Source organism: Protopterus annectens, chromosome 6.part0 (assembly GCF_019279795.1).
Source record: "Protopterus annectens isolate FY-2018-M chromosome 6.part0, PAN1.0, whole genome shotgun sequence".
NCBI classification, from domain to species: domain Eukaryota; kingdom Metazoa; phylum Chordata; order Ceratodontiformes; family Protopteridae; genus Protopterus; species Protopterus annectens.
Genome location: NC_056737.1, coordinates 1,843,927,321 through 1,843,954,492, shown reverse-complemented (window position 1 = coordinate 1,843,954,492; position 27,172 = coordinate 1,843,927,321). Strand labels below are relative to the sequence as shown.

The 27,172-nt window shown below is 39.1% G+C and overlaps 1 protein-coding gene across 3 annotated transcripts in view; it reads left to right on the top strand.

The window, feature by feature from the left end:
• Positions 1-27,172, top strand: part of STAT4 (signal transducer and activator of transcription 4) — a 3,571,511-nt gene that overhangs the window by 3,061,127 nt on the left and 483,212 nt on the right. The gene's annotated exons all lie outside the window — the stretch shown is intronic.

The following is a 27,172-nucleotide window of genomic DNA, read 5'->3' as shown; positions in this document are numbered from 1 at the left end:
TTTTTACACTATACAGCCACTGTCAATGAAGATTCACATCACATTTCTTGAAAGACTGAGCAGTTAACATTAACACCATTAACAATACATTTATTACAGTATTGCAAATGAGGGTTCATTTAAATATTTAATAAAGGGCACAATAAATGCAGACAAAAAGAAATATGTTCTGATATGCAATATGCAGCCATTTATACTCTGCAAAATACAGTAATTAAAGAAGTATTGCCATATGTATAATCGGAATGGCAGAATCTTTAAAAAAAAGTAATTAAAAACAATGAACATTTTCTACTCTGTATATGACACACTTTCCAAATTACTATATTTACATATATTGCCGAGATCACCCTCAACAGTTTTAAAAGAGTTGCAGCCAATGCGTAACTAACAGATTAAGGACATCCCAGTTTCATACTAGATATTAGGAAATAACTTATTTCAAGAGAGTGTATGATAGCTAACAGAGTGATGTGGTGCATGCACAGACAGCTTTAGGTACCAGTGACCCCTGCGGTCACTGGGGGCCCCCTACCACAGCAGGTTGCCTTACCCTGATATTTTGCAACAGGTCTGTCAAACCAACAAAAGCTAGTACAACAGTCTTGTGTACTTAATAAACCAGGTGGATAATAACTCATATTTATAGCTCCTTTAAAATTCAAAGATATCTCTGGTTATAGTAACAGTGTTTTATCAAACAGGCATCACAATTCTGCTAAATATTTTACTACTGACACAGTACCCCTGGCTTAGTTAAACTTTGCCAGTGGACATTCAGCGCACTAAAACTAACAACATAGCCAACTTTAGGTACTTGCAATACCCATGGCTGGAAGGGGGCCCCCTTAGTCATCCTTGACTGTGCGTGAGGGCCCCACAAAAGCTGCTGCTGGTTGGGGAAAAATGAGGAGAAAAAATGTATTAATTTCCTGATTATGCTCTTTAACCTGAACAGGTCTGTGATATGACCCTGTTAGGATAAAGATGATAATGAACATAAACTAGGTAAGCACTAGAGAGATCAGCAGCCAAGAGTGACTGTTCTCAGTGCAAACCTTGGACCTTGGATTTTAAGAAAAGCTGATGCTTCTGATCTTCAAGGATATTTTTCTTTTTCAGGGAGTTTTATAAACACAGGCAGAACACCAGCTACTGCAACTTTCACCTTCCTTGCAGAAGAATTCATTGCAATACCTATAATGGCAGAATAAAGGCTCAAAATCACGAACATGTTCCAAATATTACACCAATTCAATTAAAAAAGTTAATAGTATAATGCCTTCTTCATCAGCTTTCATTTTTTGGACAAATAAGTATAAAACTCTGATGTCTGGATTTATTGGCTGTCTGTAATCCTGAATTATTTACAAACAGACCAAAGTTTTTACAAAGGATAGAGCAAACTTATAAGAAAAATCAGTGTGTGTGTGTGTGTGTGTGTGTGTGTGTGTGTGTGTGTGTGTGTGTGTGTGTGTGTGTGTGTGTGTGTGTGTGGTGTGTGTAAAAGTATCAGTGATTTTTATCTGTGCACACACCCAGTAATGCCAGGACACAAACATTAGTCTTCTGGGTATCAGTTAAAATGTAGCTAACAAGTAATTATGTTTCAAAATTAATGAATAAAATATATCACAGAACATTCAGACACTTAGATCTTCTAAGAGTCTGGGAGCCCCCACTACCGAGACTGTATAAATGGAAACATGGGGATCCCTTAATCATACTTGACTGTGTAGGGGCTCCACAAAAGTTGTTGCTGGTTGGGGAAAATGAGGAGGAAAAACGTATTAATTTTCTGATTATGCTGTTTAACCTGAACAGTGGTTTGATATAACCTGTTAGGATAAATCTGATAATGACCTCTACCCTCAACTGCACACATTCTAAAACCATCTCTACTCAGATGTGTGTGTACAGAAAACTGCTGTAGGATGTTCTTCGTGTTTCACTGTTGCAGTCATTACATTTGGGTTACCTGCTTGCAGGTAGCCCTCGGTCGGCCTGATTATCAAAGTCTTGTGTCCTGCATTGGTTGCTGTCTCATCTTCCATGACATCAGGTAGTCAGGGGTATAAAGCATGCAGCCAACGCCATTACATCAGTCTTTCTTGCCATGCGGTGCCCGAAGAAGAAGCAGTTCGCAAGTGCCAATCGGTCGACTCCCGAAATTTTCGTTTTCGAGTTTCAGATCCGAAGTCTTCAATAAAGCTAAGTATCCCATTGGGGATCCTATTTCCTGCTCTTAACCAATGTCAATAAAAGTTAACAATTGTATTTCTTATGGAAAGCAAATACCTCATAAAGATTTTCATTCGTACTGCATACCTTGCTTTGGCCCAGACCACAACGTCCCTTGCTGTCGGTTTTGTGCCATATTCAAACCTCGAACTATTCGTCGTCGGTTCATTTTCACATCTAAATATTTTGGTACTCTGTTCAGTTATCCAGAAATGGCTTCAGTAAGCCATCCGACTACTGACATTCCGAAAAAGCTCAAAGATAAATACAGAGACAGACTGCATAGGTCCAAAGCTGCCGACGATGGTTCTTCTAAGCTAGTCGCCAGTTTGCCGGTAGTCAGTGAGGCGCTTTTGCAGCCCCTGATACCTGCTACTTCAGATTCGCAGACCTCTACTGAGATCCATTCGGAGTCTGATATGCCGCAAGATGCTTCTTTGATGGTGGAACCTGTGGATGTCTCTACCTTGGATGGGTCCGGAGCCGCTGTGCAGGCACCTGCTTCTGAGGGTGCATTCAGGCCTACTGACTTGCATATTAAACCGACTCCATCTTCTTCTTCAAGGCCTAAAACTCGATCCACGCCTAGAAAACCAATGCCCAGACCGCATGGTCAGGCCCCTATGCCTAAAAAACAAAACAAATGATAAGAATGGCTGAAGACCTTATTACTCTAATCAGGGGAAGCCACCCTTCTCCCTCTACGAGACCTAGAACTGATTTTCCTGCTGATCAGGATTCTGATATTTCAGTTTTCTCTGATGACCAGGAGTTGCCCTTATCTACCTATGAGGATTCTGATGCAGACGACTCCATTTCCTCTGCTTCCCCTCCAGAGGATTTCTCTTTTGGTGAAACTTTGCATACTCTTAGGGAGCATTTTCGCTGGGAAAGCCAGGATTATTCAGACTCCAAAAAGAGGCTTAGGGAATTCTTGCTCCTACCTCAACACAGGCCTTTAGCTATCCCTCCTGTACTGGACATTGTAGATGATACCTTCTTGGAATCTAGCCTGGCCCCTGACACTTTATCTCTGACTCCCAGAAAACCTGACAGGTATTACAGATTACCTGACTCTTACAAGTTCCTCTTTAAGAATCCTACTGCGGATCCTGAGACCATTTCACAGGGACCCAAAGGCATTAAAGCTACTACTGCCAAAAACCCTACCCCCTCTAATAGAGTTTCCAGGGCCCTGGACAGATGGGGTAAGAAGGTATACACTTCTGCTACTTTGGCCATTAGGGCCTTAAACTGCCAGTTTTATACGTTAAAGTATCAGCAACATATTATTGGATTGCTTAAACAGAAAATGATGTTGATTCCTGACTGTGCTGAAAATAAAGAATTACAGGATTTAATGCATTCTGCTGAACAAGTTGGAAAACATACTTTGCAATGTGGTTTTGATTCATTAGAGGCATCTTCCAGGGCTGCTGTCACTGGGTCTGTACTTAGAAGGCATGCTTGGCTTAAGGAGCAAACTTTTAAGCAAAAAATAACAGCAAACCTTGGATCCTGGTCACATCAAAACGACTTTTAATGAATAAAACATGACCAAACAGGAAGAGTATATTTATACAATTATAATGTAATCAATTATATAACCAACTATAATTATATTATTTATATTTAATATTTAATATTTATACTTATATTTATATATATATATATATATATATTCATTTTTACACTCACATTTAATTATATTTACATTTGTATTTACATTTACATTCATATTTATTATATTACATTTATATATAACTTAACTTTATTTTTTAATAATTATATTTATATTGACATACATTATTGTCATAAGTATTGTTCACTTCTTACCATGTTATTTATTTATTTATATATTTACTCAATTACCTTAGAGAGATTCATATTTAACACTTCTCTGTCTGTCCTTTCAATAGTATAGGTTTTTTGTTCTTCTTGTCTCTTTAAAGAAGTGATGAACTGATTGTTTGATTTATTTTAATTATTAATTAATTATTCATTTAAATGTTTTTGTAGTTAGTATATATTAGGGATGATCAGCAATGTTGTTTTGTACTCTAATGATGCCCCTGCTTAGTGGGTGAAAGCGCTTAGTACCTGTGGATTTTATCGTGGTTTGTCTTCCTGTTTGGTCAAGTTTTATTCATTAAAAGTCGTTTTGATGTGACCAGGATCCAAGGTTTGCTGTTATTTTTTGCTTATTGGTGTGTTCAACATTTTAAGGAGCAAACTTTGCCAGATCATGTTAAAGCTAAATTACTGGATGCTCCCTTAAACCAAGACCACCTGTTTGGCAACAAAGCAGAAGAAGTACTTAAAAAGATGGAGGAAAAAGCTAAATCTATGCAAACTGTTAAAGATTTCCTAGAAGGAGTAGCCTCCCAGATTTAGTAGACACTGGCCTTCTAAGATTTGGTCCTTTCCTGCCTCTTCCAGGCCTTCTCAGTCCAAACCCAGGACCAGCATACCACCCAGGCTTCAGTCTTAAGGTACTCACAGGCCTAAACAGTGGGGGGCTCCCATTTCCAAAGCTGGGAGTAGTAAGACACCCCCTATGGTAAACTTTCACAATGACTTAACTTTAAACCTTACAAGCCCTACTCAACTGACTGATCCTTTAGGGGGAAAGATCGCTCTGCATGCAAAAAACTGGAAACTCATTACTCAAGACAAATGGGTTTTAAATATTGTTTCCCAAGGATACAGATTCCACTTCCACTCCTTACCCAGCCCAAATGGTTGGCCAGACCTACCCCCAAATCAGTGTGCAGAGGCTCAAAAGCAGGTTCTTTCTCTTCTAAGTATCAGAGCTATTGGGGCAAGGTTTTTATTCAAGACGTTTCCTGGTACCCAGAAAAGACAATAACTGCCATCCTATCCTGGACCTGTCTATCCTAAACACCTTTTTGGTAATCCCAAAATTCAAAATGCTAACTCTTCATCAGCTGCTTCCCATGCTAGGCAAAAATGCCTGGTTAGCAACACTGGATTTAAAGGAAGCTTACCTGCACATCCCAATAAGGGACTCTTGCAGAAAATACCTACGCTTCAGAGCAGATTACATGCACTATCAGTTCTCTGCACTGCCCTTTGGCTTATCTACTGTGCCCAGGGTATTCACAAAGTGCCTAGTTCCAGTCATTGCATACTGCAGGCAAAGAAATATTGAAATATATCCATACCTGGACAATTGTCTAATTCAGGCAGAAAGCCAGGACATATTATTAAATCATCTGGCATTTGTAAAGAAATTGCTAACTTTTCTGAGGTACACCATAAACGAAAAGAAATCAAATCTAGTACCCTGCCAACAAATTGTACTCCTGGGAGCAAGCTTGAATACAACTTCCCAGATGGCCTACCTCACGCCAGAGAAACAAGTTTATTTGACAGCCTACTTCAAACTACTGGCCACAAAGACCTGGCTATCTGCAAGGAAAATACTGCAAACCCTGGGGTTCATGGCCTCTTGCATTCTACTAATTCCATATGCAAGACTGCATATGAGGAAACTACAATGGTATCTAAAAAGCCTATGGTGTCAACATTCTCAGGACCTGGAATCAATTATTCCCATCATCCCTTGTCTACAGACAGAGTTCCTTTGGTGGGCAGAGGCCTACCACCACAACAAGGGACTGCCATTCACTCTACCCCCTGCCGCCCAAACCCTAACAACAGACACATCAGACTATGCACGGGGGGCTCACTTGGCAGGGCAGTGCATTCAGGTCAAATGGAACCCAAGTCAAATGCACCTGCATATCAATCAAAAAGAAATGTTAGCTGTACAGAATGCTCTGACAGCCTTCAAGGACCACATTCTTCCAGGACAATTATTGGTAAAGACGGACAACACCACTGTTATGTGGTACATAAACAAGCAGGGGGGAATCCACTCATACCCTCTCTGCAGACTAGCCATGGCTCTGTGGAACACAGCCTTGAGCCACCGTGTGCATCTACAAGCTCAATTCCTGCCAGGCAAGCTAAATACTCTGGCAGACGATCTAAGCAGAAATCTCATGGACCCACACGAGTGGAAACTGGAACCAAAGATATTCAACATTTTGAGAAACAGATGGGGGAGCCCAGAGATAGACCTGTTTGCCACCCCTCAGAACTGCCAATTGGACAAATTCTGCACAAGGACTCCCCACAGACAGGCTTGGAAAGTGGATGCCCTGACCTTCTCCTGGAAAAACCTATCAGTTTATGCCTTTCCCCATCTGATTCTCCCCTCCAAAGTGCTACTAAAGCTCAAACTGGACAAACCAAGGACAATTCTCATTGCACCAGACTGGCCACACCAACACTGGTACTTCCTCTTGCGCAGTTTGTCACTGCTGGAACTATGGCACCTGCCTCAGACTCCTTCCTTGCTCTCCCAGCAGGAGGGCCAGATTCTGCACCCCCAGTTCCAAACCCTGAACTCTGCAACCTGGCTAATTACCTGAGTTCTCCGTTACCATCCCTCAGTAAGCAAGTGATGGATGTCATTCTGGAGGCAAGGAGGCCTAGTACTAGAAAATCCTATGCTGAAAAATGGAAAAAATTCTGTTCCTGGGGCCAAACTCAGGGGATAGGCACAACAGTGCCCAATTTACACCACATTCTTCAATACTTAATTGAGATGCTTCACAAGGGCCTTTCCTTTTCTTCCATTAAAATTCATGCCTCGGCCATTTCAGCACATACAGAGCCTCACCTCTTCTCTCATCCACTGTTGAAGTAATTCCTCAGAGGGCCCAAAAACTTTAGACCACTCATGAGAGCTCCTACTCCAGCCTGGGACCTTAACTTTGTATTGGAAAAGCTCACTCTACCTCCCTTTGAGCTAGCTGCAAATGCAGAGTTGAAATTCCTTTCTTGGAAAACAGCCTTCCTTCTAGCCATCACTTTTGCAAGAAGGGTGTCTGAATTACAGGCCCTCATGGCAGTGGAGCCTTTCATCATCTTTCATGCGGACAGGGTGTCCCTCAGGACTAATCCTTCCTTTATGCCCAAGGTGGTATCCAGTGTGGCCCTTAATCAGTCCATTCATTTGCCAACCTTCTTTTCTAATCCACAGAACAAAGGGGAACGAATACTGCACTCCTTGGATTTGCACAGACAACTTAGATTTTACTTGGACAGGACTAAGCCTCTCAGGAAATCTGAACAGCTATTGGTGGCATTTGCTGCAGGGGCAGAGGGGAAGGCCATTTCAAAGCAAACCATTTCTAAGTGGATAGGCCATTGCATTCATTTCTGCTATAAGCACCGTGGAAAACATCCCCCACAGGGGATAAGACCACATTCCACCAGGGCTGCATCTACCTCTACAGCCTTTCTCAGAGGTGTCCCTACCAGGGACATCCTAGAAGCTGCTACCTGGAGTTCTGTACATACCTTCACCAAGCATTACCACTTGCCAATTTTTTCTAAATCCAGAGCTGGTTTTGCCACTGCAGTCCTGCAGGGCCTAATAGCTGGTCCTAATGCTCTCTAATTGCCTCCTCCCTTCCTTAGCTTTGGGAATCTACCCAAATGTAATGACTGCAACAGTAAAACACGAAGAACATAGTACAGTTGTGTACACTTACCATAAATGTAGATGTTCGAGTGTATTCACTGTTGCAGTCCTGGTTACCCTCCCTTCAGCCCCCTAATTTCTATTGCCTATATCTCTCTTCTTGTTTATTACACTTAAAGCTTTCTGGTGTATTTGCTTTTTGTTGGAGGTGTAACCTTGTATATAATTGCTTCCCATTATGGGGGCACCTGACATCTGGGGCAAGAAAAACTGATGTAATGGTGTTGGCTGCATGCTTTATACCCCTGACTACCTGACGTCATGGAAGATAAGGCAGCAACCGATGCAGGACCCAAGACTTTGATAATCAGGCCTACTGAGGGCTACCTGCAAGCAGATAACCCAAATGTAATGACTGCAACAGTGAATACACTCGAACATCTACATTTATGGTAAGTGTACATAACTGTACCTTGTGTGTGTTTGGGGGGAGGTGGACAGTGTGGTTATTACTTCTTTAATTTTCATCACAGTCAAACCTTAGCGGTGTGCACTTGAGGTTATTATAGCTTGTATTTGGGCTGAGGACAGTGTGTTCATTCTTTTCTTTTACTTTTCTGACAGACCTCAAAGGTGTACAAAGAAGGTTACTATAGTTTGTGCAGGGGCAGTGTACTGTCTAGGTGCAACAAAGTTATTATTTTTTTTCACTTTCTTCACAATCACACTTCAGGCATGTATGCAGGTAGCTGCCTTTGACAGTTGGGGTTGAGGAATGAGGAGGCATGCAATATATATTTATGTCAACAGTCACTTAAAATACATGACTGTAGAAATCTGAACCTCTGCTTTCATCCCAGTCTATACACCAGAGGGAAGCATAGGCAATCTTTTTTGGGGGGGTTAGGGAGGAAGGCATTTCCAAGATAGAACCTGTGTAGTCAAACACTTGGCTTGTTAGTTTATTGTGAGTTACTATTTTGTCATCTTTGATCATTAAGCCTTTGGTACAACCTGGATTAAAAAGTTGGGAAAATGCTCTAAATGTATTTCAGAACATGCATGACCCAGTGGCTTCTGGTGGCTCTGGCTTAACTGAATTATTTCCTAAATGGTTATTACTGTGCTTACTTGGTCAGGAAAGGTGTGTTGAAAGGATGCAAGGAAAATGAAAGCTGAACAGCAACACAGTTTCTTTCCTTAATCAAAATTTCTGTTCAAGCCATCATTGGATGAAAATGTTGTGTAAAAAAAAAAAAAAAACTTTAAAATGCACTTCAGAGCATATAGGAAGATATGTCTTCTTGAAAAAGTTGAAGAGTAAAGCAAAATTTGAGAAAAGGAAGAAAAAAGTAAGCATGGGAAGCCCAAGATGGGGGAGGGGTGTTCTGGGGAAGATTGGAGGGTAGTGTGTGTGTGTGTGTGTGTGTGTGTGTGTGTGTGTGTGTGTGTGTGTGTGTGTGTGTGTGTGTGTGTGGGTGTGTGTGCGTGTGTGCGTGCGTGTGCGTGTGTGTGTGTGTGTGTGTGTGTGTGTGTGCGTGCATGCTGGATGGCTGAAACAGCAGGCCTAGGGTGCCATTTCACCTAAGTCCAAACCTGCACATAGAGTTCCTGCAATGTATCATTGGTGCAACTAAATTTAAGTAACTGTAAATGTCTCTTTGTGAGATAGGCCAACATAGTGTGGTACACAGGCCTATTGTAATTAAGAGCATTGTAGCAACAGGTCAGTCATTCTGCAGCATGAGCTAAAAGGTTGCTTAGGAGGGGGTCTCAGCAATAAGGTGATATATATAGACTGAAAGTGCCTAGGGGGCCCCCAACATGACATCTGCTGGGGGCCCCCAAATTGCCAACACCGGCCTTGGGTGCATGTATAGTAGAAGTTATGAAAATGATGACATTAACATAGCGTGATACATCTGGAACAAGACGAGTAGAGGAGTACCTGCCCTGCAGCAATCATGCAGACCAGATAGATTCATGGTTTCCTGATGCTGTTTTTTGTGTTATATGATATGCGTAGCATAACACCTTATTTTTCATGGGGCACAACCTTACTTACAGGCCCCTGTAAGTGGTTGGAGAACCCATATTCAAGATGAAATATTCTTAAACTAGATGTTATTTTGCCCTTTTAATAAACACATGTATTGATAGGTTGTACATTGTTTTTAGTAACAAATACCGGAGTAGAGAGAAAAATATAAAAGAAAGTCATAATCCAGTCAGACAAATCCATCTTATAAATACTGGTTCATTTGCATTTCAGCCTCTTACTATTTGAATTATTTGCTTCTGCTTTCTTCAAGTCTGTTCCATTATAGATAGCAGTAAAAAGGTTTGTGGCATGCTGTTCTCTAGTTTCCTGTCTTCAGTTCTCTACTGGAAATCAAAAATCAGAAATAACTTTTTTTGTCATTCAACCACACACAAGTGCATAGTTGAATGAAATTACATTCCTCCAAGCTCAACATAAACACAAACATTTACACAGCAACACAGAAAAATAAACATCAAAAACAAGCCACCAGAGGCACAGAAGCTTCAACCATAGTATCTTTCATTCCAGCACCAACTACAGCCAAGTCCCAGTCCAACTGCGGGCAATTAAGTTTCAACCCCTGCATCACCACTTCAGTACCAGAAGGATCCAAGTCCCAGTCCAACCAAAAGTTCAGAATCTTCGAACTGACACATTTCCACTCCAATACCAACAAATCCAGGTCCCAAGACCGAGCCATCCAACCCCACAGGCCTCACAACCGCCACCACACCATCCGCAGACCCAAATGGCCACAGCCACTCAATGATCTTTCTTCCTCCTCCTTCATCCCCATCCACCATCATCATTTCCCAAAAATCCATTCCAGTTCTCTCTTTGACCCAAAATCCAAATCCAACATCACAGTGCAGACAGGTTTCGGCCTCCGCTTCCGCATCTGGCAACTTGCCACTGAAGGCCTAAGTTACAAGATCCAAAAAAACCCAAAAAAACTCACATCAGGGACTCAACGGACACTATGACTTGAGACAACAGGACACTGGACACACTCAACCAGGCAAATGGACCCACACATCAGCAAAACGCGCAAGTGAAAATCAGAACCCAAAAGTGCACAACTGGAGCCGGAGAAGCCACTGCCACATAAGGCGCCGCCGTCTTCCTTGCTTATGGTATGGTAGAGAGAAGGAATCCTTGTGTCAGTGTCTAATAACAACCTTTACAGCTTTCATTCCCATGGAAATTAACTATGAATGGTGGGTAAGGTTAGGTCAGAAAGAATGTTGGATAAAGTCAGTATGTTAGTTTGATCCTGTGGAATTAATTCAAGTCTCCAGTGTGAACTGAATGCCTGTATGAGTGCCAAAAAAGACACTTGCATACCCGAAGTGCTTCAGCAGTAAAGACTGATGTGCAAGTAAGATATCAGTATAGTGCCTGAGGTATTAACATATACTGCCACTTTAAATGTTTCTAATGGTGAAGAGGCAAGGTATTTGCTTGTGGTACTTCCTGGATTTGAGAACTAGCCAGGCCTTTTTACTGCTGATGATGGTAAGATAAACTGGGCATCACTTGGATAGCTTTTCTCTCACTGAAGTTCAGGAATCCTTACCATTACATGCATTGACACATGAGCGTGGCTAGGCACACCTTTTTTATTTATTTATCTAGTTATTTGTTCACATTTTGTTGATTGGGTTAGTCCAGCTAGACGTAGTTTATTTTCAGTGGATTTGAGGTGGTATTCATACTAACTAAGGGAGATTTGACCAGGGCACATAGGAAAATGTTTAAACTAGATATGATTCTGTATGACATGAATGATAGGCAGAAATAAGTCTCAGAGAGATTGGTTGTAACTTGTTTATTGCTGTTATGGAAGGATAAATGTTATGACATTGTGTATAATATGCAATGTCATTTAAATAAGTATTAAAAATAAGATTCTGATATTGGCAGGAATAATAAAGTTGATAAAGATGTACATAATTTTCAAAAGTAGAATGTATTCATATAAATACATATGTATTAGTATATGCGAGTCCATCAATACAACACTTCATTGAAAGCTGATGTATTGAAAAATATATTTTGACTCCTGATTCATTGAATTGCACAAAAGTAGTGTCTTCCTGCAGTTATATAGTGAACAACCAAGATGGCCACTAAATGAGAATCATATTAACTGGAATAGTTCCAGCAGGAAAACTAATAGGTGCTGAAAAAAGGTGGATTAAATGCAGATCCTTGCTGAAAATTATTTTGTCTGATGTTAACTAAGAAAAAAATCCAGGAAGAATAACAATAAAGTAAAGAAAAAAGGAGAGGAGAAAGTTGTGTTGAACAAGTGCATTGCAGAGGCTTGGTGGGAAGCAAACCAGTTTATTGTACAAATGCAGCATATGGCTTCCAACAACTTTGAAGATAAAAATTCTGAGATACATACAGAGATCTGTAAAGCAAATGGGACACTAGATGAGTACATAAAATCAAACGGGGAGAGGATGGTAAAATAAAAGAAACCCTTAATAATTACTCTGCTGTGATGGTCAAGCTGTAAAGGTCACAAATGGAAATTAAGAAGAGACTGAGAAAAAATTAGGCATTTCAAGGGGAACTCTTCCAAAAATGTTTGATTTGGTTGATAGACTCAGGAGGGAAGATCTGAGGTTTAAAGCCATCCCTGAGAAGCTGGAAGGAATAGATTGCATAACCTTATGAAGACTGATATTAGCAATTGGATTGGTGTCCCACAGCACATCATATTAATAGAGTGGGCACATTGGATTTATGTCTCAAGAGGCCTTTTAAGAAAGCAGCCAAAACCAATAGCTGTGCAGATTCAAACTTGCCAACAAAAGGAGATGTTATTAATAAATATGTGATATAAGGGAAAGGTGTTAAAAGTCAGACACATTGTAGTATTTTTAGACAATTACTGTTCAGTTTATGCAAGACATAAACAGAACAAATTTATTCTCTTCATGTGGGAATGTTGACGAGTTGGAGTAAGGATTAAACTGCTCGGTTCTGCAATATTCAGAGTGTTTTTTTATTCTCAAGGTGCCCAAAGACATTTATGGAGGCTGTCAGGGTGATAGAAATAATTCAGTAATTTAACCAGTATCTGTTGAATAAGTAGGGAGATAGGGATCAAACCGCAAACATCTGCAAACAGTAGTAGCAGAATATATATATATATATATATATATATATATAGAGAGAGAGAGAGAGAGGATGCAAGTAAAACCCTTCCCTTTTTTCCAAGATGATGGAAAAAAAGTGGGCAGCACAAGAGCTGACCAGAACTGGAAGATAATTGGGCTCAAACCAGATACAAGTGTAGATCGAAGGTGAACTGTCCAAAAGGAATTGAAGCAGAAATAGACTTGTAAATTGTGTGTGAGGGGATCTGCAATGCATCAATCCCACTTTGTGGACAGTGGGATTACAACTTGTTTTAAGAGGATGGCATTACAGTAGCACATATAATGCTTTGAAATATGGTTGCCTAGAAAAAAGAAGATTGGTGTGGTTTAAAATGTTAAGTACAGCTGTTTATCAACATACATTGAGGTAAAACAGGTGCTAATTGTATTACACACAAATAATAAAAGTATTAATATTCTGCATCTGGGGTAAATAAAAACTAGTATTTATGTGGTGGTTGTGGATATATGTTACACGTTTCATTTGTGGGTGTTAAGGGTTGTAATATAAGGCATTGAGCCAAAAATAACTTTGTAACTTAAAAGTGCAAAGTGCAAAAAAAAAGTTTAATTATGTAGCAAAATACAATTTATACAGTGTATCCCGTTGCAGCCACTGAGTGGGAAAATTTGTAAAGTAGTGCTGAAGCAATATGTAATAAGATGGAAAAGGGTTTTTTATATTTATATAAATGTGTGTGTGTGTGTGTGTGTGTGTGTGTGTGTGTGTGTGTGTGTGTGTGTGTGTGTATATATTTATATGGCAATGGGAGTATAGATGGCAATGGGAGTCCCTTCCTTCTTTTTAGGAGATTCTTCGTCATCTAGTAAACAAAAAAATCGCTTTTTGCTCCAGTTTTGTAGCAAACGCTGTGTCAGAGGGTCTTACAGATAGTGCCCATAGATCAGAGGGGCAGACTTTTTTTATTGAAGGATTTTTATGCTGCCAACAAAAGAGGAAACTTGGAAACTAATCCTTGACCTCCCCTTTCTCAATCTCTGTCAAAGTTCCGAAGTTCAAAATGTCCCTTCAAAACCACCTTTACTCTCATGTATTCCTTTACTCAGTTTCATGATAACATTATAATTAAAAATGCTTATCACATTCTTATTGGCAAAGACTTCTGCTTTTTTAAACGATTTTCTGTGTCTGGCTTATGCTCTGGCTTACCATTTGGTGTATCTGCTGTGCCAGTGATGTTTGTAAAGTATCTGGTTTTAGTAATTGATTATTGCAGACTTCAAGACATTCGCATCTTTACATTTGGGACTGTTGTCTCACATTTGCCCACTCTTTTTCCAGTTATCAAGATTCTTTGACTTGTGTCAAGAAACTCCTGATCATTCTGGGGCTTCAAGTTAACATGGAGAAGTCATCTCTCATCCCTTGACACAGAATAGCTTTTCTGCGATGTCTTCTGGATGCTTCCCTAGGAAGAGCTTTTCTTCAACTAGACAAAGTAAAACAATACAGAGTTTTTTTCTGAGCTTTTTTTTCCAGCTACTCTCTGGTATCTGTGAAGGAATTTCCCAGGATGCTGGGTTTCATGGGCCGTATGATTCTCTTGATTCCCTTGGCCAGACTCAGGTCAGTCTGGTCTCAGCATCAGCACCCTTTAACATTTCAGATTTCCATGCTGGTGTTTGTGAGAAGGGTGATAACTGTGGTGGGTGAACTAATTTGTTGAAACCTAGAGTTCCCCCTCTCCCTTCCACCTCTCCTTCAGTGTGTCAAACAGATGCTTTAGATTTTGCTTGGGGGCTATATCCAAAGGGGTAAAAGTGCAAGGTCTGTGGAACAAGCATGACTGTCCAAACCACATCAGTGCCAAAGAGATGTTGACAGTAGTCAGCTTGAAAACCTTAAATCATTTCTGCTTCACAAGACATCTTCAAGTTATCACAGACAACACCACAGTAATGTGGTATATAAACAAACAAGGGGTTATCAGATTGTACCCTCTTTACAGAATTGCGGTAATGGCCTGGATAGTGGCAACTCAGCTCAGTTTAACTGTTCAGGCCACATACATTCCTTCAGAGCAAAATATTTTTGCAGAGAAGCTGAGCAAGACCAGGAAAAACCATCACGAATGGAAAAGACAGCCAGGAGTCTTCCATGAATTGATCCAGTTGTGGGGAACACCTCAAGTAGATCTGTCTGCCACCTTTCAAAACAGATATTTTTTTCCAAGATTCTTTGCAAACAGGCTGGGAAAATAGATGCCTTCTCATTCCCATAGATGGGAATGTCTCAGTATGCTATTCCACCTTTTCTGCTGATTCACAGAGTTCTTCAAGATATCCAGAAGGATCCTTTAAAGATAGTGATATTGACTCCCATTTGGCTCAGGCAACATTGACTATCCCTTCTTTTAAAACTGGACAAGGGCACCTACCACAAGCTTCCCCAGAGACTGGATTTACTCACACAAGTCGTGTTGTTTGATGCACTACATTTTGAAAACACTCCATTGACTGCCTGGATGATCACTACCTTTTTTCGTAGGGTGTGTAGGAGGTACCAAAGGAGGAGAAAAAAATCTGCAACTAGAAAATCATATATGTGTAAGTTGAAGAGGTTTTTTTGGCTGGTGCCAGGATGAGAACCAGGGCCCATTTAATGCCTAAATGCCTCTGGTTCTAGAACATTTGTGTGAGCTGTTATCCTTAGGCCTTCCTTACTGATTTGTAAAAATTTATTTTTCGGTCATTTGTGTTTGTCTTCCCTTAGGTCCTTAGGTCAAGTACTTTTTGAAAGATGTTTTACATGTCCATCCACCTAAAAAACGGGTGACTCCTCCTTGGGATCTTAATTTTGTGTTTGTAAAACTAACTCTTCTTCCATTTAACCAGCTCATTAGGATAATTTGAGGTTCTTGACTTGAGAAATTGTGTTGTTCATTGCTCTGACTTCTGCAAGAAGGCTATCTGAGTTAAACGCTCTTACGATGAATCAACTGCACCTTATTTTTCACAAGGGCAGGGTTTCTTTTAGAACAAATCCTCCCTTTATGCCTAAAGTGGTTTCAGAGTTTACCTGTAGCCAATCTGTTAATATCCCTGTATGCTTTCCAGAATCTGAAAGTAAGGGAAAAAGAATCCTGCATTCTCTGGATGCCCACATGCAGCTCAGATAGTACTTGGATAGAACAAAATCCTTCAGAAAGCCTATCATCTGTTTGTCTCCTATGAAGGCAAGCAAAGGGGCAACCAGTATCAAAGCAGATAATTTTTAGATGGTGGTTTCAGGCTGTTATTTTTGTTATTCTCACCATAGCAACCTACTTCCAGGTATGGTAGGGACACTCTACCAGGGCTTTGGCTTCTTTTATGGCTTTTTGTAAAGTGGTGGACTCTACAAGTATTCCAGAGGCAGCAACTTGGTCCTCTGTAGATAATTTTATGGGGAATTACAAACTGGATTCCTTTACCAGGTCCTTAACAAGCCTTGCAAGGGCCATTCTGCAGGGGCTCCAGAATTCTTAAAATTCTTCCTCCTTCTCCTCCATGTATGTTCCTAAACTACATTAATCTACCCAAATAGTCTGCTTTCTGTTATAGCTGCATTTTCTGCCCGATTTCATCTTAATTTGCTCACTAACTCAGAAACACCACCTCATGACCCTTGGTAAATTACCAAATAGAGTAACAGCTCTGTCACTCTGCATTTACAATCGCTATACGTAGACTAGAAATATAATGAGAAAATGAGGAAAATGCCATCAGTCCATGTGGTCATTTAGAGGTATTAACTTGAGCTTCACTGATTTTGCTTCATATTTTTTGTCCTTTCCCTTGTACGTCATACTTATCGTTCAGAAAATGTATGGTGATGCAAAACCTGTCATTGTATCAACGTTTAACATACATGATTTTGCCTCCTATTTTTGCCAAGTCCCTTGGGAAATGTTTGATTTTCTGGTAAATCACTGAGGATTACAGTCAGTCACTGCTTCTTATTGGTCAGAAAATGTATATTTATGCAACCCCTATTGTTTTTATATAAACCTTTCAAGTGGATTAAAACAAAAAAAGACCTTAATGAATGTGTATTCGTAATGACAAAAAATTATGGCATCTGCATTCTTGGATGCAGTTTATGCATGGTCCAGTGTTCTCCATTAATGCCACTCTATTACACAATGAGGGTAAAGCCCCTTCAGACCCAGCTTCGTGCCCACTCATTTCAATTTAAAACAATGATTATAGAGTATTTATGTCTATACTAGCTAAGAGAATAACAAAGGTGTTGCTAAAATTGGTAGATATGAATCAGGGTGGTTTTGTAAAGCAGAGGCAAACATTTGACAACATTAATAGAATAATGAATATTCTTGAGGAAAGCTGAATGTAAGTAAGCATCACTGTTGTTGGTGGGTCTTGATGCAGAAAAAGTATTTTATAGTGCCATCTGGATATTTATAAATAGGACAATGGTAGCGTTTGCGTTCTATAATAGAATTAACTAATTAATTACTGTATTTCTTTATATTTGTTTTCTGGGGTAGTGCGCAGATCAGTTAGTGACCATTTCCAGACATAGCCTATGTGAGAGAGTTCACAATGAAGTATACAAAGAGTACAAGTAAAGAAATAGAAACATATTCTAAAAATGATACAACATAAAGTTTTCATATAATAAATTTTGACGCCTCACAGTAAGACGTTGTCCTGTTCAATTCTCAGCTAGAGCGTCTTCTGTGTGGAGACATGCGTGAATGGGCGTACCTTCGTTGAAGGTTGTGCATCAGGGCCAGCAACTCGCCACGTAAAAATCTACTGCCAATCATTAGCGGACCGGAGTTCCACTGTGGTGACCCCTAACCGGGAAAAGCCGAAAGACACAACTACAACCATACAGTTTACAATACATATTTATAATGAAAAGTAAAATAGTAGAAACTGGTAAAATTCTAAATTTGTGAGTAATAAAGCCCAATATACATGCACAATCAGAAGGTTATAAATCAAAGTGAAAAGGGATGATGATGAAGTAGAGCTTTTGAGAAGTAAGGGAAGAGTAGGAATTTGCATACAGGCCCTTAAAGAGAATAACAGTAACAATGCAGAATATTATATATTGATAAAGTAGTAGAAAGTACTCTAAGAATGAAACCAAAACAGGGATTGAGAAAGGGAGAGTTTACCATCAGGAATGAGTGCAAGTTGAGTTATATAACATGGATAAAAGGAATTGGAATTTACTGGAAAAGCATCCTAAGGTATTGGGAATACATAACTTGAGAGGGAATGGTAATATAATGAAATGAAGTCAAGCAGAAGTTTGCACTGCAGATTATAGACTGCCTTCCCTACCAGGGATTTATAGCAGAGTATAGGCAAAGAGAAAGGGCAGTGGAATGCTACATGAAAAAAACAGCTGTGGTAGGGGTTTTGTTTGCCTATAACAGAAGCTGTTAAAAAGGGATAATGAGAAAGGCATAAAAACATTGTGTGATAGCTATAAAGAATTAATCAATGGAGGTTAAAAAAGACTGGCACGAGAGAGAGAAAACGGAAAAGCAATATATAAAACAACAATGGGAGGACATCATTATGGTTCCCAAGTATAAAGTCCGAAAGATATAGGACTGTTGCTTGGAAGTGTTTGCATTGGTATTTTTGTACCCCAATCAGGCTTCAGATAATTTTTCCTTGGTAGATAACAAATACTGAAGGTGTGATGAGACTGAGAGAGTTAATTGGGAACATGTTTTTTGGGAATGTAATGAACTGGCAGATTTTAAAAATTCCCTGCAGAGTACTTTGTAAGAAATTTTTGCGGAGCAAATGGTTGTAACTAAGGAAATTATTCTTTCAAACTGGGCTACGGGATCTGAATTGCCTAGACACAGTAAGGCTTTATTAAGTATAATGCTACTGCTGCCAAAAAAAAAGCAGTTACTAGAAAATAGAAATCAAAATCTAAATCGACTGTAATTGATGGTAGTGAAGGGGATGAAAGTGCAGGAGAATGTTTGTTTAGAAAAGGAATAGAGCAAACTACATAGAATGAAAGGAATTTGTGGGAACACCACAGGATAATACTCCAGACGACTGAGGTCTAAGGGAAGGCAGGAATGGAGCAATTTATGTAGTGTAAGATTGTATGATACTTGTGAAAAACAAAAACATGTATGTATAATGCATGAAAATGAAAATGTTTGCTATGGTTTGTTTGATTGTGTATTTTTGCATACTTGAGTAACTGTCTATAACATAAGAATTTAATAAAGTTTTTTTTAAAAGTTTGCTTTCTGCGTTTTTTCATTTCAGCATATAAACCTTGGGATTCAGAAAGGCTTACTGTGATGCAAAAGCCTTAATTTAGAAGGTTTCCACATCATAGTAAGCCTTTCTGATTCAGATACCAGTCTTCCACAGTAGATTTCCCTGGCAGGGAGTCATTGCATGGAGAGGGATATCACTTGGAAAGCTGCATGCTAATGCTGCAGTGTGGGAGAATAGATAATGTTAATTAGCCATGTACTCTCCTTAAGAAATGATGTCAGATCCCAATTAACTCAGCATAGAGATTCAGAGAATTGTTTTGTCAATTTAATTATGTCTCAAAGAGGAAAAAGTAAATGTTATATTTTTAATACATTTTGGTATCCATTTGCCTGACAACCATCAGCTTCCTGCGATCAATTGGCCCATTTGTTCCTCATGGGGCAAGAGCTGTTGCCAGCCCATTCATTCCCCATGAGATGAGAACCAATTACAGATCTGTCATACTAGCAGCTTTAAGGACATCATTATTGTTATACTTAACTGTGCTCCCTGATGGTGAAATGTGACGCATGTCACCATGGAGGAACTGCCTGTGCCCCTGATATGGAGGTATGGCCACAACCTGACATGCTTCTGCAAAGACGTCTTCACTGACTGTGGTAGGTCCATGCATTTTCCTTCCCTCCTTGGATCTTTTCTCATGGGAGTGTCCTGTGCCACTGTCCTGGAGTGGCAGGTCACCATAGGGGCAGGAGTATTTACACCTTTTCCTCTTGGGCAAGCATGCTGATAAAAGTTGTGTTCTTCCCCAGCTATTTCAGCTTCCTAAGCTGCAAGCCAATCCCAGGTGATCTGGGCTGCAGTCAGGAATTCATCCCTATACACCATGAAGTCAGAGTGTGAGCACTGTCTTTTAACAGCACTCACCCATTCACTCCTTTCGGAGTAGTTGCAGTGCAGGTAAGTACAGTGGAATCATGGGTGTGTGTATATCTTTGTGTATGGATGTGTGGGTGTATGTCTGTAAGGGCATCAGTGTTACTGAATGAATGTGTGTGTGTGTGTGTGTGTGTGTGTGTGTGTGTGTGTGTGTGTGTATGTGTGTGTGTGTGTGTGTGTGTGTGTGTGTGTGTGTCTGTGTGTGTGTATGTGTAGTGTGATGTCAACACAACTGCGAAGCATGGGCAGGTAGGGAGAACATTAGTTAGGTCAGGTCTGACAGTGCAGTATTGAATACAGAGATGTAATAGTGAACCTCTAATGAGATGTTTCTCTGTACAGCTTTACCATTGATCTAAGTTGGAAATTCCCTCTATTATGGTAATTGACCAACCCACATTGGCCAATTAGCTCAGATGGAGAGATTTCCTGAATCCTAGCAAAAATATTTTTATTAGTGAAGCTTGAACCTTTAAAACTGTCATTCTAAACATATTGTATTTTCTCAGAGAGAAGATAGGATTCAGTCAGCAAGGCTTCAGGCAAATATTTTTTTTCAGTTTGTTAGAAGTAAATTGCTTCCATCACCCAAATCAGTTAGAGAACCCCTGAATTTGTTTGACACAGCAGCAGTTCTGGTATTACAAGCTGTAAATGTATTATCCAGGAAATGAAGTCTGTCTTTCTTGAATGTATTTTTTTTTTTCTAAAGCCAAAGTTACTGCTGTCACTGCTTTACTCCCTCATGATTTTTGCTTAGTACCAGCTTTCAGGGTATGAACCTCTTTCTACCTGTGCCTTTATTCCTTATATTTTCATATGTACAGAACTGGTCTCTCAGGCAAAGTGATGCTTCACAAAGAAGCAGGGTCAGTCAGCAGGTTAGAATCAAGCTTCACTGTGTACCAATATGCTTTTCATCAGTCAGACATTTCACCTCTCTTTTTATGTTCTAATGGGGAGATACTATTAAAGAAAATCATAGCAATTGAAAGTGCACCCAAATAACTAGTGAACACTTCAACTTTAGTACTACATTAGAAAAAAAAATAGTAAAATGTGTCTGTTTTGGCTAAATCTGTATCAGCAACTTCATCTGCTGTAATGTGGCATTTTCAGTAATAGAACCATTACTCATATACTTGCCGGTAGAGGCAGAAACAAATTATGCTTTATAAAAAATGTTAAGGTGTATCTTATTCAGTTTCATCCATTTGTGCTTCATGCAGGCAAGGTCTACATTGTGACATGCAGTTTTTATTTTAATATCTTATATATCTTTATTGGGCATAAAAAATCATCAAGTCTGAGAGAAATCATTAATGTCTTGTTCAAAGAGATAGAAGGGGTTGCATTGGCATGATCTCTGCATAACTTTGTGAAATAAAGGTCAAGATTTTTCTTTTTTTATAGTTCATGACTTAACAGTAAAGTTGGAGCTGCCTTTACACTGGCCACAAGAACAAAGTATTAGAAGTTATGCAACAAAAACAATATGCTTTATAAGGATGAAACAAGAACTAATAGTCCTGTTTAATATGTAGTTTGTGTCTTTGTATCCCCAACTGAGAAGTAGATCAACTGTTAGCATACTTGCTAGATTTTACATGAAATTTCTGGAGTCCAGATGAATCTCTGGTTCTCTGTGTAACAACACTCAAGAGTACAAGTAACATATGTATGTCAGGAATACATGCCTGGAAATCAGCTTCCAGAATGTTCAGAATTATTCAAAACTTAGAGGAGAGCATAGAGAGGTCCATTCTCGTGTTGTTCAATCTACCACACTACCTTTAGCACTTGCATTCTTCAATTTGTTTTAGTCGTCAAATGTTTGAACTTGACTTAGTTATTTTGCTCAGTCCAGTGCTAAGCATAGTTGTGTAGTTTTATTATTTTCTTGTCTGTTAAGAGAGGGAGGGATCTGTCTCATTAGGCTTATAGAAAGGTTTTGCTGTGGCAGTTCAGCAATTTTGTCTGTATGTTTCTTGGTGGTTATTTTGAGTCTGGTTCCCTGCCATTATGGATGCAGTGTGTACTTCATGTGGAGGTTTTATTAGAGAACCTATAACGTGGAGGTACACATTTTCAATAATTAATTTCCATTTGGTATTTTTATAGGCTTTCCTACCTCTCATTGAGTGCAAACTAACAAGGTTCCATCTGAACTGAGTTTACCTGTCAGATATTGAACTTGCCGATCAATGTTTTACACAGGAAATCACTGTTGGTGTGGTTTCTAAGTGTGCACCATGATTCTTTAGTTTTCACTGATTCCTCTTTTTTAACATTAGCGCACCTGTGGAGTTGGTGTGTGTAAATTCAGTGGCCAAACCTCAACATGGAGGGAGGGTCAGGGTGATTGTCCAATGGAAAAAAAACATGTTAAATTTTCTTATCAGGTTGGATACCTGTAACTAGCAAGTCAGTTCTTCACAGAGTTGTAATTTCAGTCATAGTGGAAGCATTTTTACATCAGCAGAAAATGTCTGTAAATTGTTTATACTGAAATGCCAGCCATGCATAAATTGTTCCTAAAAATGTTATACAACATAGTCCATTGATGCATTGTTTCATTCTGTGGGTTACACTGACATTGCCACAATACTGCATGATTGATGACTGACAATGTTAGACTGCAAATATTACATTTATTATTATTTTTATTACTGTATATGTAAATGTAAATTTTTGCTTTGTTTTCTCCAAGTTAATGAGTAGGGAACAGTGCTTTATGCTGCCTAACAAAATCTGTTAAATAAAAATGCCTGTTCATGTGTTTATGTTCATTGAAAAGCTTAGCATTCAGTTAAACTGCTGATAGTAAAAGAAATGTGAAGCTAAAACATTGTAATGTTTGATTTAAAAGACTTTGGAAATGTTTAGGCTTCCCACCCCTCATTGATGCTCTCTGTAGCATGCATGCATGCATGCTGCTATTTTATTCAGCATATGGAAAATATTGTTTGATTTCCAGCCTTTCACATTTAGCTGTATGTTCATCTTAACAGATATGAATTTCTATAAAAATGTATAGCACAGACAAAGATAAATTTAATGTCTGAAAAGAGACAGATCATATTTGAGATCAGACCTGGCTAGCACATTTATTTGGATTGCTCTTTCTCTTGTTAACATAATTCCAGAGTAAAGAGAAGGTCATTGAATTTAAGAATTAAAATGTTATTGTCTTTCGGCTTTTCCCAGTTAGGGGTTGCCACAGCGGAACTCCGGTCCGCTAATGACGAATGCCGAGGTGCCAGCTCGACGTTCAACCTTCAACGAAGGCATGCCCATTTATGCATGTCTTTCAAATGCCCACCCAACCGCGGGGTGGACATGAAGACTCCACACAGAAGGCACTCACCACACTCTAGCCGAGAATCGAATGGGATAACCTCTTGCTGTGAGGCAACAACGCTACCGCTGCCCCACCGCGGGTAAATATTATTTGTAAATGCATAAACTTAGAAATGAAGGCCATGAAAGTGGGATGTAATGAAGGATAGATGGTATTCCTCTAACCTGATCTTTTTTTTAACATTTATACATCCTTAGTAACAAATGCCTGCAGTCTCATACCATTGCTATTCTTTGTTATAAAGAGAGCATCACACACCCTGCTTTGAACTTTTTACCACTTGAAGTGAACCATCAGCCTGCTAGCTTTGTAAGTTTGTGGTCTTTTCACAGGCCTTGATGTTTGACAGTCTTCAGATTTCTTCAGTATATGTATTGCTGGATCATACAGTGTTTTATTATTAATTAGAGGTTTGTCAGTGCCATGTCTTTTATGTCTCAATGAAACTTATTAACAGTTGGTCTTGCAAATATCAAATTCCCAACAAAGATTTTTTTTTTTTTTTTTTTTTTGTGGGAGACTTGCAGCATCTCTTCTTATGAACATTATATCTCTTTTAATAAAATAGAAATTTAGTGAGGCGGGGCTAGATATTTAGAAGCCCTTTTAGATCACAGTAGATGGTTATCTTGACTGTTTCTTCAACATATTCTGTTAATGCTTTCATTGAATGAAAATCTAAGTCTTGAAAACAGAAAATTAGAGATGAGGAGTCTTTTTGGCTCTCTTTTGAAATGTCAGGACTCAGACTGCCAAGTGCCAAAACACAGAAAAGAAGACCAAAAAAAAAAAAAAAAAAAAAGAAGAGCAACTATGGAACATCAGTCTTATCCATTAAACTTTTTGTTTGTAGGGAGGGCAAGTCTCCCTGCACACTTTGATGTGGGGAACAAGACCCCACACCCTCTAAACTTATATATACCAACTCCAGGATAACCATACCAAGAAGAAAATGGAATATTCTGAGAAATGGCAATCCCCCACTTAGTATATGTAAGTCCATTTTTCTGGTCTTTCATTTTCATATTGGGACTTGGCAATCCAGCTCCTGATATTTCAATTGGTTACAGTGTTCTTTATTTATTTAGTTGACTGTGTGGGTAGATGGCACTTCTGCACAGCTCAGATGCAAATGTACTGTTACAGATATACAGCAGAAATGAGAGTAATTTGTTTACACAAATGAGAGTAACTTAGATACAGGAAATCTCAAGTGTAGAAAGCTGTTGTTATACAATATTAAATTCACTTGCTGTCCTAACATAGGTTCATAGATTAGTACTAAGCTAACTTCCCTTGCTAGCCATTTTAAGCTTAGCCAATTATCCCTTGTGAGACTCAAACCCTGCACCTTGTGTTTGTAAGGCAAACACCTTAACCATTAGGCCACCCTCCCAACTAATTAGATTAATTAGACTTAAAGAAGTTCGTGAACATTTTAGGGTTAGCTGGGGTTCTGGGTTTTGTTTGTACTTCAAAGTAGACCTTCTTCTGGTTTGACCTTACCAGACAGGACATTACACTAGGAGATGCGCAACACTCTCCCATATTAGTGTGGACCAGATCTGGTATGTTTTCACTCCGATCAGCGTATTGACCATCTGCTCCAGAGAGTTTGTGTTTACAAAATCCAGGAATCTCTGTCCCTGCATATTTGGTGTCGTATATGATTCCCAGTTAATACTGGGGTAATTAAAGTTGCCCATGAATATGGTATTGGGTTGAATGGTGAGTGTTTCCATTAAACTTAAATACATGTTATGGCTTTTGTGGCTCATAGTGGGGGACCTTTATCTTGCAAGGATGTGGTGTGGGATTTTGCTTATGGGGATTCAAATGCTGAGAAGCTCAACTGCATCATCCTGTTTGACTAGCCTTGAGGTGTATTTATTTTTTATGTAAATTGAGTCACCTCCACCTGTAGTCCCTGCCCCTACAGCAGCTGGTCTAAATGTGCAGAAGTCAATGTAGCCTTGTACTGCCAGGGTGCTCTCTGTGGCTTTAAACTATGTCGCAGTGACTGCGCACACATCAGTGTTTTCTAGGGTAAGGAGAGCTTGTAGGAAGTGGAGGTTTTTGTTTAGACTGCTATCACTGAGCAATAACTCTTTTAGATTTTCTTGGGTTTGATTTGCTATGTCAGAAGTACTTTCAGTTTGGTATTGTCTAAAAAAGGGCGCTTTGGGGAAGGACAATGTTTTAGCTAATATTCAAAAGCCTAGAGGGGAGTAAGTGCAGACCATTCCGACCAAAACAGTGTGATGTGTGGACAATTCCCTTCCATGCTGACAAATATTGCACCCTCATAGAATGACACCAGATACTAAGACAGTTATTAAAGTCAGTCATCTTATGTTCATATTGAGGCATCATTTATTTAATTTAGTAGTACACTGATCTCAAGGGACCACTTCTCGGCACAGCCTGGATGAAAGGATCACATAAGAAATGAAAAAAAAAAACATATTTAGTTACAAGAATATGCTAAAATACAAATATATATATATATATATATATATATATATATATATATATATATATATATATATATATATATATATATATATACACACACACACACACACACACACACACACACACACACACGCACACACACAGTGGATATAAAAAGTGTACATATCCCTGTTAAAATGCCAGGTTTTTGTGATATAAAAACATGAGACCACAATAAATCATTTCAAAACTTTTCCCACCTTTAATGTGACCTATAACCTGCACAATTCAATTGGAAAACAAACAAATCTGTTAGGGGGAAAAAATAAAAAAACGTACAATAAGCTGGTTGCATAAGTGTGCACACCCTTAAACTAATACTTTGTTGAAGCACACTTTGATGTATGACATTTTGTGAATCCACTCTCCTAGAGACCTTCAGCATTTTTTCAAAGAAGCATTATGTCCCCCAAGCCACTTGGGGATGTTGTTTATAAAGGTGTTCATATCCAGTACTAACCACCACCAACTCCTACAGGAGCCATGAAGTAACCCCCTCTTCCCCAGCACAACCACCACATACTAACATTTTCTGTGCTCTTATAATGTAGCCAGCTTTTTTCTATCCAACTGTGAACACACGGTTCTGTTTAACATGCTGACTACTTGAATTACAGAAGGAATAAAAAGATTGGCTCACTGCTGTTTGCAGACATGCTAGTCACCCTTATAAGTCCTCCCTACAATAGTAGTAAGATTCCAGTACAATAAAAAATGAACTTGTATCACCTGCAGTAACTGCTATGTGCAAACAGGGAGCTCCCCTCTCCACCAGAACAATCTATAGTCTAATGATGAAAACAAGCATGAGATGGAATTATGACATTGGTCATTTTTTGTGACAATTTTATATACCACAGAACTAATGTCAATGTTAAATTAAAGAATTAGCTTTATGAATTCTTCCAATAGGGTATCAGGTAATGTCTCTCCATACCTCTTCTCTGTTTCATTCTGCACTAAAGCTATATACTTCATATTCTTAATTAAAAATGTCAAACTTGTTTAAAGCTATTGTTAATTTTATTTTTTGTCAATCATATCATCTACCTAGTTTGTACTCCTAGTTTTGTACAGTATTTTTAATTTCTTTTTCTCCTCTTTTGAGTGTTACTCACATAGGCTGTGTCTGCAAATGGTCATTT